Here is a 16,068-nt window from a genome sequence, read left to right as displayed (position 1 = left end):
GCTGCCCAGGCACCTCTACTTTTAACTTTTTAAAGGAATCGCCACACTGTTTTCCACAGTGGCTTACAACAGTTTGCATTCCCTTTCTCTGAATTCGTGCCAACACTCATTTCTTAGGTTGTTGAGTTTACCCATTCTGACAGAGGTGAAATGATATTTCATTGTAGTTTTGATTTGCATTTCTCTGATGATGAGCGATGTTGAACATCTTTTCATGTGTCTACTAGCCATCTCTATGTCTTCTTTAGAAAAATGTCCATTCATGTCTTCTGCCCATTTTTTAACTGGACTATTGTTTTTTTGGGTGTTGAATTTTATAAGTTTTTTATATATTTTGGATACTAACCCTTTATCAGATCCGTCATTTTTCAAATGTTTTCTCCCATCCCATAGGTTGCCTTTTAGTTTTGTTGATTGTTTTCTTCTCTCTGTAGAAGCTTTTTATAAAGCTTTATAAACTAAAGTACCAATAGTTTATTTTTGCTTTTGTTTCCCTTTCAGGAGACATATCTAGAAAGAAGTTGACATGGCCAATGTCAAAGAGGTTACTGCCAATGTTCTCCTCTAAGATTTTAATGGTTTCACATCTTACATTTATGTCTTCAGGAGATTTTGAATTTATTTTTGTGTAGGATGTAAGAAAGTGGTCCACGTTCATTTTACTGCATGTTGCTGTCCAGTTTTCCCATTTGTTGAAGAGACTATCTTTTTCCTGTTGAATATTCTTTCCTGCTTTATTAAACATTAATTGACCATATAGTTGCAGGTTAATTTGTAGGTTTTCTATTCTGTTCTATTGATCTATGTGTCTATTATTATGCCTGATCCCAACTGTCTTGATTAGTACAGCTTTGTAATAGAGCTTGATGTCCAGGATTGTGAAGCCTCTAGATTTGTTTTTCTTTTTCAAGGTTTCTTTGGCTAGCTGGGGTCTTCTGTGGTTCCATACAAATTTTAGGATTGTTCATTCCAGCTCTGTGAAAAATGCTATTGGTATTTTGATAAGGATTGCATTAAATCTGTAGATTACTTTGCCTAGTATAGACATTTTAATAATATTTGTCCTTCCAATCCATGAGCATGGAACATCTTTCCATTTTTTTGCGTCTTCTTTAATTTCTTTCATCATTGTTTTATAGGTTGATTCAAAGTATAGATCTTTTTACCTCTTTGATGAGGTTTATTCCCAGGTATCTTATGGTTTTTGGTGCAATTGTAAATGGCGTTGATCCTTTGATTTCTCTTTCAGCTGCTTCATTTTTGATGTATATAAACACAATGAATTTCTATTGATTTTGTATCCTGTGACTTTAATGAACTTGTGCATTAGTTCTAGCAATTTTTTGGTGCAGTTTTTTGGGTTTTCTACATAGAGAGTCATGTCATCTGCAAATAGTGAAAGTTTGATTTCTTGCTGATTTGGATGACTTTTATTTCTTTTTGTTGTCTGATTGCTGTGGCTAGGGCTTCTAGTGCTATGTGGGAAAAAATTTTTGTGGTGAGCACAGACATCCCTATCTTTCTGACTGTAAAAGAAAATCTCTGTTTCCTCACTGAAGATAATAGTAGCTGTAGGTTTTTGTATATGGCCTTTATTATGTTGAGGTGTGTTCCTTCAATCCCTACTTTGTTGAGAGTTTTTATCATGAATGGGTGTTATACTTTGTCCAGTGCTTTTTCTGCACTTATTTAAAGGGTCATGTGGTTCTTATCCTTACCTTTATTAATGTGGTGTATCATGTTGATTGATAGGCAAATATTGAACCACCTGGAAGCTCAGGAATACATCTCACTTGATCATGGTGAATAATTCTTTGAAAGTACTGTTGGATTTATTTTGCTAGTATTTTACTGAGAAATTTTCCATCCATGTTAATCAGGGATATTGGCCTATAGTTCTCTTTTTCAGTAGAGTCTTTATCTGGTTTTGGTATCAGGATAATGCTAGCCTCAACATAATTTCTTTTATGCCTTAATCGTAAAGGCTAATTTTGTACAACCAAATGCTCCTCACATGTTACTGTGTCAAAGAATCACCTTGCATCTTAATAAAAAGGCAGAGTCTGATTCTAGAGGTCTAGGGTGGGACCCAAGATTTTGCATTTCTCATAAGATCCCAAATGATGATGATCTTGTTGTTCAAGGACCACAGTTAAAGCATCAAGGGTGTGACCATGGTTCAACATTCTTCAAGTGATTTTTTAATGTTTTTTTAACTTTTTAATGTTTATTTAAAGGGAGAAGGGGAGATAGAAAGGAGGAGAGAGAATCCCAAGCAGGCACTGCACCATCAGCACAGAATCCGTTGCAGGGCTCCATCTCATGAACCGCAAGATCATGATCCGAGCTGAAATCAAGAGCTGGATGCTTAACCCACTGAACCACTCAGGTGCCCCCAGGTGGTTCTTTACTTTATTCATTACTGGCCATTTTGGTGAGCCTGTTTGTATCTTGACTAATCTCAGAACCAACTCAGACTGACTTTAATGTATGTATGCCTCAACATACTAATTTCTAATGGAATCTAAGTCTATGGAGCTGTCCTTCTATTTTGAAAACTCTCCCATATGAATGCAACCCTCAGGGATTTCTGCATTTAGGAGTGGCTTTTGTGCCCTCCAAGCTGATGTTATATGTAAACAGGGTTTGACTACATCAATGTCATCATTACTTACTACAGATGGTAATCCTCATGGGATTAAGGAGAGGTTACTTGAACAATAGCATATATAATACAGTTTTCTCAATTTCTTTTTATAAGTAAGTCTCTAGCTGTAAGGCAGGGAATTTTATTTCCTAAAATTTCAGTGAGTCTTAGAATATGATTTAAAATACACACACTTTATGGGGCGCCTGGGTGCCGGTTAAGCGTCTGACTTCATCTCAGGTCATGATCTCATGGTTCTTGGGTTCCAGCCCCGCGTCAGACTCTGTGCTGACAGCTCAGAGCCTGGAGCCTGCTTCCGATTCTGTGTCTCCCTCTCTCTCTGCCCCTTCCCCACTCATGCTCTTTTTCTCTCTGTTTCAATATTAAATAAACATAAAAATTAAAAAAATAAAATACACACACTTTTAAACATGAGCCATTTATTTTAAAGACACTTGCATTTTTCATCAAAATAAATTTTATGTTGCATTTCCCCAGTTTTATTCCAACATTTTATTTGGGGGGAGTTTCCTTATTTCTGCAGATACACTGCATTGTTATTTTGAATATTTTGTCACTTCACAATGTCTTGATGATTTTTAGAATAATTGTAATGTACAATGCCAAGCATTTTTAGTGCTTGAAATAGCCAGCCATATAAAATACTGAAACAGAAAGTCATTTAACCATTACCTGGAGAGAAATAGAAGGTTTTCAGGAAAGTATATTGTCAAGATATTTGAGGAATATAAATATAGATTTGTGTATGTGTGTCCCATAGGTTATTTTATTGTCTAGCAATAATAACAATAATTTATTGTTCACACAGAAGGATTTTAATCAAGTGTTTGTTGCCAGATTTAACTAGAAAGACAATTAGCCTCAGGAAAGGATCCAAACCTTTGGCTTCTTTCAAGCTCAAAAGATCTCAGGTCACTAACTCCCCAAGGGAAAGACAAAATCTGTTATAAAATTGCCAGGCCAAGCTTTGAGCTTTAGTTTGAAGAAACTGGAAAAGGAAAGGAAACATGAAAATAAGCTCTCTCCTTTTCTCGTTCTTAGGCATTAGTAGGTCTGATCCTGGAAATAGTTAAAGGATTGCCTTACATCAGACATGAGATATGTATAAAGAAAAATAGGGAAACTTCGACTACATGATATTAAAACATCCAGTGTTTATAAAGTCTTCTATTATATAGGGCAATGCAAAAAACAAAAACATGCACTCAACGTTCTGAGAAGAAATAGGCAATGATTGAGCAGGGGGGTCGTGGAGGGGGTAGTGTGACATTCCAAGTCATACTTTGAGTATAGTTGATACACAATATTACATTTGAAGACAAAAACAAGGTAAAATGATTTTATTTCCAGCAAATTGTCAGTATGGCTGTTTTACATATGAATAATATAACTATATTGGGTAGATAACTTCAAAGTGTGAGATTTAACATTTTCCCTTTAAAATTAAGTGTTTGAAAATGATGCTAACCCATTTTCAACAATTTTTGTATCGACCCTAGATTTTTGTGTTACAGTTAAATCTCTCTTTGATAAAAAAGCAAGAACTAAAATAATTTTTGACACACGTTGCATTGTACAAGCTAAGCTAGGTGATGCTGCCGAAGTTTTCTCTTCCCCATTCTTCTGTCCTTCCCAGAGTGTGGTTTGGAGCAACATACAATATTCACTGGGTGTCTGAGTGGCTCTCCAGACAATTATGCTGGAGAGTGAGTACTTCAGGCTGTGTTGTTTCTCTGGCTCCCGCACACAGTCCATGCCTCTAGGTTGATGAGGGCAGAAAGAGCTATAACAGGCTCTCAATGTTTGTAACCTGAAAGTTACAAAATCATTTTTATCCACATTTTAGTTAAAGTAAATCTTAGGCCTACATCCTATCAGTCTTTTAAGGGCAGTTAAGTACAACCATCCTGTGTTCCAGGAAGTAACGTTTCCTACTGAGCTCTCTCTGTGTGTATTTATGTATCTCCTGAGGAATTCTTTCTTTTCTTTCCTTCTGTCACCGTGGTGGTTAGGCCTTATTAACCTCTTACCTAGATGATTGTTCTAGCCTCATCCGTAGACATCTTCTTTTCTGTCTCCTAACCTTTCTCTGTTTTCCCCATGGTCACAAAATAAGTTTCCTTAAACCAAAAAGGTTTCTATTTAACCTCTGCTCCACATCATCCAGTATTTCCTACTGGCTCATCTCCTAATGTGGCATGGCACTGAAGGGCTAGATGTGGTTGGAGCCAGGAGAGAAGTGGACGTCCTAAACCAACCTCATTCATTGTAGCTGAGAAAACACTGCGAGGAAAAGTCCAGGAACAAACCTAACCTATATGTGAAAGAATAATGAGAGTGTGGCATCCATCCAGACAAGCACTTGGCATTGAAAAGGCCCAACTAAGAGAGATATAGGTCTCTTAGTTCAGCAGACCAGAGGCATAAGAATTTAAGAGCGTTGACTATGAATAGCAGCAGGAAGCAGAGTCCCAAATAGATAACTGGGGTTTAGGAATAGACTCACTGAGCAATGTGGAAGGGAAGGTATCTGTGTTGGAGCACTGAGTTATCACAGGTTAAGAAGGTAGAAACTCATGTTATAGAAGACCACTAGTACTTAGAGATGTGCAGTCATCTACAAGGCACTAGCTTTTACATTTTCTACTTTTGTTTCAGAGGAAATATTTTGAACCCCAGTATGTGTGAGATGCCAGCAGACCTGCTCTGATTGAATTCACCATGGTCTCCACTCCTCCTTGCTGTAGAGTAGCAACCCCCAAAGTAATTTTTCAGCATTGGTAGGGTTCCACTGAGCAAACATATAGTCTTAGTTTAAAGGAACATGGCAGATGTACAGGTGCCAAAGCAGAGGCAAACTGGGGAGGAGGGCAGGGGGCAGAAGATCAAATGAGTGCTAGCAGTGAGAGCAACTGACATGTTGTGTGTGATGAACCAGATCAGGCTTTGAAATCCTGTCTGACTACTGCAGGTTGAATATAGATCTGGAAGCAGAGGGAGCCTACAGAGGGGTGCTAAGGGGCCCTGAATACAGGGAGCAAGGACAAAAGATGAGGTAGCACCAACCTCTCTCCTCCCTTCTTCCTTTTCCATAGAAGAAATGTCCCTGCTACAATCAAAGACATTTGTTCTTTGATCCCAGGCCTTCACATGTTTTCAAATACTTTCCTCCTAAAGTTCTTCCTGTCCAGCATTACACATGTCTTTTTCTATTCAGGCCCATTTTCTGCAGCACAAACACATTCAAGGGCAGTGGTGCTTAAAGTATGGTTCTGGGATCAGCATCGTTGTCATCATCTGTGAACTTGTTAGACAGGCAAATTCTCTTATTCCACCCCAAACCTACTGAATCAGTAACTCTGGGCCCACAGTTAGGTTTGTAATAAGCCCTTCGGGTAATTCCTATGTAAGGTAAAGTCTGAGAACAACTGCCCTAGCATAACACACTTCAGAAGGAAACCCAACCCCGCATTTTCTTACAACCACTGCCCATTGCCCTGTTCCTGTCCACAATAAAACTTGAACATGTTGTCCATGCTGTCTTCCCCTCCCACATAGCTTTCAATCTGACTTCAGTCCCTACCACTGCACACAGACTGCCCTTTCCAAGGTCACCCAAAATCTCAATGCCAGAATCAATGGGCACTTACCTTTACAAATCTCAGTCTTTAATCAGTATGTTTCAGTCAATCTCACCCTTTTAAAGAAAATTAACGTCTTGATTTTCATGACATAACATTCTTCTTTCTTCTTCCCGGAGTGTTCAGTCTCCTTTACTGCCCTCACCTTCTCTGCCTGATCTCTAAATACTGGTATTATATGGGCTTTGGAACTTTGCCTGTTCCTTTTCATCCTTCCACTCACAACAAAGGTGATTTCATCTAATTCCAAGGTTTAAATGGCATCTCTATTGGATAACCTCACAATTTAGATCTCTAATCTGGATTTCTCTGAGCTGCAGATTTACAAATTCAAAACATTCTCCTCTGTATCTTAAATACAAATACAACATAATTAGTCATATGTATTATACGTTAGTATCTACAATATATATTATATATCACAATATAATCTGAAAGACTAGATCCCTCTTGCCACAGCTGTTCTTCCACTCCAGCTTTGCTTACATAATTTGTTAGTACCACCATTCATCACTGTCCACATAAAAAAACAAAATCTAAGCATTGTCTTAGATTTCCCCATTTCTCAGTGCACCTGGGTGGCTCAGTTGGTTAAGCATCCGGCATCGGCTCAGGTCATGATCTCACAGTTCATGGGTTCGAGCCCAGCGTCGGGCTCTGTGCTGACAGCTAGGTTAGAGCCTGGAGCCTCTTTCAGATTCTGTGTCTCCCTCTCTCTCTGACCCTCCCCTGCTTGTGCTATCTCTCTCTGTCTCTCAAAAATAAATAAAAAACATTAGAAAAAAAAGAATTCCCCATTTCTCTTTCCTTCTTCCCACCCATCTGATTCACTGATAAATATTACTGACTCTATCACTAAAATATATTTCAAATCTGTCCATTTCTCTCTATGTCCACCGCCATCATCTTGGTCAGGATCATGGTGATTTCTTATTAGCACAAAGCCTGCCACCTGGCCTCCCAAATTTCATTCCTGCTCTGTGCAAATCCATTCCCTACATAGCAGTGAGAGATCTTATTAGAAACAAAATTTTGTTAATCTTTTGCTTAGAAAACCATGTTTCTTCCAATGGGTGAGGGACATGATTCCTGCTGACCCCTTCTGCAGTGTCATGGGTGACCCCTCTCTTTTCACTCCTTGTACTCTGGCCACATTCATCTTGAGATGGTATTGAAACCACTCTTGATTCTCTCCCTCATCCAGACCTTTGCAGTTGCTATTCTTTTGCTTGGAGGACTTATCCTGGCTCTTCCCATGTTTTAGAATTCAGCCAATATGACCATTTTGTTTAGGCCTGGATAATCACATCATCTAAAATCCTGTCAGTTATTCTGAGTTATTCTCTATCACTGAGGCCTTCTAATTTCCTGCATAGCACTTACTACCATCTGTAATTATTTGATGTGTCTGTTTGCATGTTGTCTGTCTCCCTACCAGAATAAACTTTCCATGAGGGCTGAATCTTTGATTTTTCATTATATTCTCAAGACCTAGATAAATCCTGATAACAAATAAATGTTTAATTATGAAATATGTTTAAATATGAATAAAGGAAGAATAAATAACAAGTGTGACACTAGTCTTGATATGCATTGTTTTCAAAATAAAATTCCAAATTCTGTCATTAAATGGACCCTTGAAGACCCTTTTTCCTTTCCAGCCCTCTTCATGTCTGTATTCACATTCTACCTTCTCTGTGACAGTGTCCTTGATCATCTAGTATCGTTTAGCTACAATTACCTCCACACATCTTGCACTGATGCTCTAGTGTTGTTATTCATTTTGTGTGTATTTATGTCTTATCCAACTAACCCATTTACTGAGAAACTGCCCTGTACCCCACGGTGTGTTTGGAGCCCCTAATATGTATTGTAGTGGTCTCGAGGGCAGTGACATCCTTTAAAACTGCACAGTGTCAGTCAGGGAATTTGCTCATAGAAGACCTTCAACAAATGATTGATGATAGGGGCGCCTGGGTGGCTCAGTCGGTTAAGCCTCCGACTTGGGCTCAGGTCAGATCTCACGTTCGTGGGTTCGAGCCCCGCGTCAGGCTCTGTGCTGACAGCTAGCTCAGAGCCTGGAGCCTGCTTCCGGTTCTGTGTCTCCTTCTATCTCTGCCCCTCCCCTTCTCCTGCTCTGTCTCTCTCTGTATCAAAAGTAAATAAAAACATTAAAAAGTTATTAAAAAATGATTGATGATTAATGAAACTCATCCTTGATGGATCTTATCCATCAGCATGGCTGTTAACCAATGGTTGTAACCTTTAGGGTAAATGTTTTAAGAATTTTAAGGTTTGTTTTTGTTTTTATAATAGGAAGGATTCAGCCATCAGGGGTATTCTAGAATCCCAAGGGCATCAGAATGAAATATCATTTGTCAGTTTTTTTTTTTTAACAGTAATAGGTCTTCACCATTTTTGCTTCAACATATAGAAAGGATTTCTTGTTTTAATTTCTAAATGATTAAATATTCTGGGTAAAACAAGTCACTCATTTGCCTATGACCTTTTAGAAAAGTTGTCATTTTGTTAATATATTGTACCTGTTGTTAACCTGAATTTGCAGTGAGTATGTTTTACTGTACTTATAAATGGTGAATTCAGTTTTTGAAATCAAGCCTTTTATTTGCAAATGATTTTTTTGAAATCAAACTGTAATTGGAAATTTTTTGTGTGTCAAATTCATACAAGGTCTTCCTATACTTAAAAGGGATTTTGAGAATGTTGGATACATTTTCCTCTTTATCAAATCTTTACTTACTTTCTGGGTCTGTATCCTGGCTTTATCACTTATTAGTTGTATAACCTTAGGCAAATTTCATAACATCATTTTACCTTAGTTTTATCATCTGTACGATGTATATGTCCAGGAGATACACATATATCATAGAATTGTTAGGGATTAACACATATTTGCTGTTTAGTACATACAGCTCCTGGCATGGAATGTTGGCAATAATACTATTTTTATTTTAAATACTACTGTATGCCAGGCATTAGTGAGGAGCAAGTTAAAGACTTTGACTAATAGTTGTTCATCTTATGTTAAGGCTGGTGACAATTGTACATGTGATTCAGCCTTGGGGACCACCTCAGTTGTGAAGAGATTTACTCCTGTCTACATTAATGCTGTCACCACTCTTAATAAATGCTTCTTTTGTCTTTAGGAGGCTGTGACCCCAATTCTTCACCCTCACTGCATCCACATCCCTTGTCATATAACTGTGTATTACCCTCTCCTCTGACACTGGGCTTGACTGTCAAAATGGATTTGGCCATTTTGCTGTTAAAAAGTACTCTGAGGGGTACCTGGGTAGCTCAGTCAGTTGGGCATCCAACCAGCTCAGGTCATGATCTCACAGTTCGTGAGTTCAAGCCTCGTGTTGGGCTCTGGCTGACAGCTCAGAGCCTGGAGCCTACTTCTCTCTCTCTCTCTCTCTCTCTCTCTCTCTCTCTCAAAAGTAAATAAACATTTAAAAAATAGATATGAGAATATTAAAAAGAAAGTACTTTGAGTTGGCCTGCCTTCTCTCACTTCTCTGCCATCCATGGCAAGATAGCAATTTAGGTGATGTAGGTAAAGTAGCCCTCAAGGACATCCATATCCTCATCTCCAGAACCTGTAGGTATGTTTGGACATATGACAAAGCATTTTGCAGATGTCATTAGAGCTACAGACCTTACAATAGGGAGATTATCCCTGATTTTGGGGTTGAGTCAATGTAATCACAAAGTAATAGCAGAGAACTTTCTCAGGCTAGAGTCAGAAGATGGGCAGAAGCAGCAAAAGACCAATCCTGCAGCAGGAGGCAGGAGAAATAAAAGAACTTTCAAGTGTGAGAAGGGTTCATTGCACTGCTGTTAACTCACATATATCAACTGGAGGAAAGCCTCTGGGAACCACAGTCAGCAAGGAAATGGGACCTCGGTTCTACAGTTACAATGAAATAGATTCAGCCAACAACCTGAATGAGCTTCGAAGGGGATTCTTCCCAGAGCCTCACAGTAAGAGCCTAGTTAGCCCAACAGCTTAATTTCAGTGTGGTAAAATCTGGAGCAGAAAACCCGGCTAGGACAACCCTAACTTCTCAACCGTAGAATCCTGAGATCGTAAATTTGCACTGTTTTTAGATGTTAAGTTTGTGGTGACAAACTTAAGTTTGCTAAGACAACAATAGAAAACTCACACACAGGGCTATGATAGAACAGGGATGAGTTGCCCTCTCTTTCCAGATGAAGGTAGTATAGATGAGTTGACAGCTATACAATTCTGAGATAGGGGAATGTGCCCAGCCAAGGTCAGTAGCTCCAAGACCCAGCCACCACTTCATGTACAGAACGATACACAATTGTCTATGCTTCTGATGTTGTGTAATTGTTGGTTATGCAATACTGTGGCAATGGGTATCTGCTATGGAGGCCAAGGGACAGCTGGGTGGATGTCATGCTTTTTTCATGAAATATTCTCTTAGAATGGTGAGTGAGAAAAATCGGATTCGTTATCTGAGATTCAACCATGGAGCAAGATTCTAAGGTGGGTTCTGGCAGAAACACTCTATGAAGGAAAGGAGATCGAAGAGTTGGATTATTTGTCTGCATTATTGATGACATATATATGAGTATACGTTGCATTTAAGGGGAAATGGAATTTATTAGAACTTCACTTTTATTACAAGCCTTTTAATGTGTGACCTAGTCAGTCTGATTGATCTTTGTATTTTGGAAGGTTTGAATCCATTAAAAGAAAACAAAAGTATTAGCCACGCTTCTTTCCCAAACTAGTTAGTAAACAAAAAATCCAAATGAAGCAGTTTAATACTTAGACTTAAATGAGAGAGAAACTCCACCAAGTTAAATAAAGCATAAAATGGATTATTCCACTAAGGCTATCTTAACTGAAGCAGTTATTTTTTTAAAAGACAAAATTAATGTAATTCTGGCTTAATTTAGTTTTGTTTTATCAAGTCAGCAGAGTTAATTCTATGTCAATAAAAAAAGAAACTCAAGCTGTGCGAATCATTTTACACTCTATGTGAATTTCTGGAGGAAATACTGAAAACATATTTAAATTGCACCACAGGAACTGTGAGTACATTTAATTTTACTTTAAAAAAAAAGTGTCATTTGTGTTTCTTGAAGAATAAAACAGATCCAAACAAAACAAACCATTCCATAATTCAGTGTTTGGGGCACAGTGGGCTACCAATTGAAGAAATTCTCTCCCAGGCCAAAAACAAACACTGCCTAAAATAGTGATCTTCCGATCAATACCAGACTCAGCAAGTCTGGGGTTTGAGGCAGTGAGTTTTCTCCCTAGCAGTTTAAGATAAGCATCCATACTGTTTTATGAATGAAGGAGATGTGGTTTCTGGTGGAGTAATAGCATGGAAGTTATTATGCACAACTCACAGTGTTAGTTTTGGCCCCCGGAGAGAGGTTATCTAGTCTGAGCTTGTCCCTGTGGGTAAATAATAACTGGTTAAGGAGAACTAATTAAACCAGTTATGTGATCTGTATACAGCTCACCTTCACGTCTTTAATAGTGTCAAAAAGGAAGAAAAAGCCATTGAAGTTGATATACTGCGTGCTTTAAGAAGATGGAATGAAAGACGGTCATTCACTTCCCGGATTGCTTTAATTGACTGCCATGTGTGTACCAAGAGATTGTGTAGTATGGGATCTTAAGTCTGTTTGAGCTATCCATGGTAGTCCAATTTTCCTGTATTTTGAGAAGGGGAAGAATTGACCCAAAACTTTCCAGGAGAGGTAGCTTTATTGTTTTCGCCAAGATGGGAAATAGAATTGGTATTAAAACATCAATTCTGCCGGCAGGATGAGACTGGAACCTTGGTATCTAGACATGCAGCAGAATTCATAAACATAGCTGATACTTGAGAATATGTATTACCGGACTATGGGGAAGGAAAAAAATCATTCAAATGCTGCTTCCCTGTGGTGTTTCTGTGTGTGGCATCTCTTCCTCCAGCTACAAAGATCTTGTCATCTGATAGAATCTCTCTGAATAGCTTAAAGTAGTTTTCTCCAAAAGTGCATGATTTATTTATTTCAAATGAGGATTAGATGGTATGCTTTTGACACTGTTATCTTCATTTTGAGTTTATTCATTCACTCCATTCATTAGACATTTATTAAGGCCTTGCTGTATCTCACACAGCAAACAATTTTCAACACCCATCCTCCCCCACCACACATTCCAACATCATGTTCAGCGCTAATGATGAAGTGAAACAACTCGACACCTATAACTGAAGCTTACACTTACCAACTAATGTTGAAATGCAGGAATCTTAGTACTACAGGGATTGGAGGCACAAACTCTGCCTGAAGTGTGTTCAGATACTAACTGATATGAACTTCCTCGTAAAATGAGCACAGGTAGCTGAGCACACATATGTTGTGGGCAAACTACATAACTGAGATTTCTCCAAGTTAAATTCCATGTAGAACACAAGGCTTATTAGATGATAATAAAAGTTTACTAAATTTAAGCATACATATATAAACATATACATGTGTATTTGTTATATTTGGAATATTACACAAGTACGTGTGTGTGTGTATGTGTGTGTATATATATGTGTGTATATATATACACACATGTATATGCTGATATACCCACATCTATGATCTGTCTAGTTAAATGTCAACATCAACTGCAGTGTTTTTTTTAGGACTTAAAGGAAAGTCTTTGGGGGAGGAAGGAGTATTTTGCTGACATTGTTTAAAATTGCTGGAGTATAGGGATAATAAGAAACAGAACATTTTTCTTTCCTTTTTCCATTGGAGCAAAGTATACATTACATAAAATTTACCATCTTAACCATTTTCATGTATAGTTCAGTGGGATTAAAAACATGCATACTGCAGTGCAGCCATCACCATTATTCATCTTTATGACATTTTCATCGTCTCAAATGGCAGCTCTGTACCCATTAAGGAATCACTTTCCAATCTTCCTTCCCTCCAGCTCCTGGCAGTCGCCATTCTCCTCTCTGTCTCGGAATTTGCATAGCTCCCGTGCCTCATATAGCGTAGCCATGCAGTAGTCATCCTTTTGTGTCTGGCTTATTTTACTTCGTATAATGTCTTCAAGTTTTATCCATGCATGTATCAGAATTTCATTCCTTTTTAAGGCTGAATGATATTCCATTGTATGTATATACCAACATTTTGTTTTTGCATTTTTCAGTTGCTGGACATTTGGGTTGTTGCTACTTTTTCACTAATGTAAAAAATGTTGCTTTGGGGGCACCTGGGTGGCTCAGTCGGTTGAGCGACCAGCTTCGGCTCAGGTCAGATCTCACGTTTTGTGGGTTCGAGCCCCACATCAGGCTCTGTGCTGACAGCTAGCTCAGAGCCTGGAGCCTGCTTCAGATTCTGTGTCTCCTTCTCTCTCTGCCCCTCCCCCTCTCATGCTCTGTCTCTCTCTGTATCAAAAATAAATAAAACATTAAAAAAATTTAAAAAAATGTTGCTGTGAATTGTTGTAAAAATATGTTCAAGGCTGTAAAGCAGACCAATTTTAGTTGGCTTTGTTATCTTTAAATCTCCACAGTGCTCCCTCTTAGCCTGTGGTAGGTAGGAGATTCTAATTTTTGTATCAACTCAATGGCAGATGTCCTAGCTAAGTCTCCATTTCTTAATCAGTAGATTGTTTGATGAGATCTTATGTACTATTCATTCCATCTTATGGTTTTATGAGGGTGGGCTATGATAACACAACTCTATTTGGAAAGTACTTCTGCCATTAAGCATCTCAATCTTCACAATAATGATATGAGGTTAGTTTTATGATCATTCTCCTTCTATGAGTATAATGATCCTTCTTTTGTTTGTTTGTTTATTACTGTCTCCCAAGACTCTAGAATACTGTCTGCTCATGAAAGGCTCACAATAAATATTTATTAAGTGAATGAATTTTCAAATGATAAGAATAGAGTTTAGAGATGCTGAATTACTTGTTTTGAATCCTTTACCTGGTAAATCATGTCTGTTCTAGAACTTAGCTTCCAACTCCAATTTCTGTGCAATTTTTACCCTCTCATTTTGACATATTGTTCTTGCAGCTGTAGGAGCAAATATTTATTAGTAATGTGCCTTTCATTATTTCATTAATTTTAAAATGCACCCTGAGTATATAAAAATTTTCTCATTTTATAGATGAGGAAACTGAGCTCACAGAGTTGATGAAGTGATTAGTCCAAGTAGGTCTGGGGCAAAGCTTAGATTTAGACCCCAGCTCTGGAGGGACATCCTATAAATAATTAGAATGAGTAGAGACTCTGCCACTTGAAAATTTGAAGTTAGCCTCAAGAGAATTGCAGAATAACTTTAGGAAACTTAGGGGAACAGTAGAGCAAGCAAGATTAGGGCAGGAAATGAATGGGTCTGTTCAGAAGGGGTTTCTTGAGAATAGAGAAGTATTGGGAGCTGCTGGAAAAAGTTCAGGCCTGATGCAGTCGGTGTTGAGAGATGGAGGTCAGCAAGGTTTCTGACTATTTTAGGACACACTTGAAGTTGCTGTTAGGGTCTACTGTCTGTACTTAGGTTTACACAATAAGGAATTCAATTCCATGAATATACCAAGACATAATCAGTCTCTGGCAAGCTGATTCACACTAACAAAATCATGAGAGAATGACTCATAAATAAGGGTTATTTTACAATAGGAAATTCACCTTTCCTGGGAACTGGTGGGGCCCAGTGGGTGAGAGAAGTACAGTGGAGATGGTGTTAGGAACTGAATTTCTGTGCCCCATATCACTCAAATTCCTATCTTGAAATTCCTACTCCCAAAGTTACGGTATTAGGCGGTAAACCCTTGAGGAGATGGTTAGGTCATGATAATGGAACCTTCATGAATGAGATTAGTGCCTTTATGAAAGGTCTTCAGAGATATCTTTCCCTTTCCATCATGTGGGGACACAGGGAGAAGATGGTCATGTGTGAACTAGGAAGTCAGCTCTCAATAGACACTGACACAGTGCCTTGATGTGACGAGCAGCCTTCAGAACTATGGGCAATAAATGTTCAAGCCACCAGGTCTCCGGTATTTTTGTTATAGCTGCTCAGCAGTCTAAGACAGTCATCTTACTTCAACCCAATCAACCATCCATCCCTGCTTTTCCTGCTTCTTGGTGGTTAAGGAGACTCTGAGGTTCTGACTGGCCTTCAAATCCCACAACCCTGTGTGTTTACATTCAATGCTTGTTATGTCAGATGTCACCCCTCCCTCTGTTACACAGCGTCCCCAGCCTGGTGGACATCTCTGTTCTTTTTCTCCTCCTGTTTTCATGGTCCTTGCTAGGTACATTTTTTGAAATGTCCTTACTGTCATTTTAATGGGGTTTCAGGAAATAATGGAGATAAACACATGTATTCAATTTGCTGAGTTTAACCAGAGAAATCACCTCTGTAATATTTGATTAAAGGGATGAAATGGAAAATGTTGGGGAAAATTATTTTGGCAGCCATGTGTGAATAGTGGAGTGGAGTAGGTCAGGGATCAGAGCCAGAGAATCACAGAAGGCTCTTTCCATAAGTAAGTGCAAAGCAATGAAATAGGGGTTTCCTGATGAGAACAGCTTAAATCAGAAAGTTATATTTAGAGAAAGAATAAAGTAGGGTTTAATAAATTTTAAGGTGCTGAATAACCACGGTCAAATGGGAGAGAAATTGAAGTAAACACCATGATTTAAAACTGTTTGAGTGCTGTTGATTGGAGTCAGGGAGGCTGTG

The sequence above is a fragment of the Suricata suricatta genome, chromosome 5, assembly GCF_006229205.1.
Source record: "Suricata suricatta isolate VVHF042 chromosome 5, meerkat_22Aug2017_6uvM2_HiC, whole genome shotgun sequence".
Lineage (NCBI taxonomy): Eukaryota > Metazoa > Chordata > Mammalia > Carnivora > Herpestidae > Suricata > Suricata suricatta.
Note: the sequence above shows the minus strand (reverse complement) of the source record.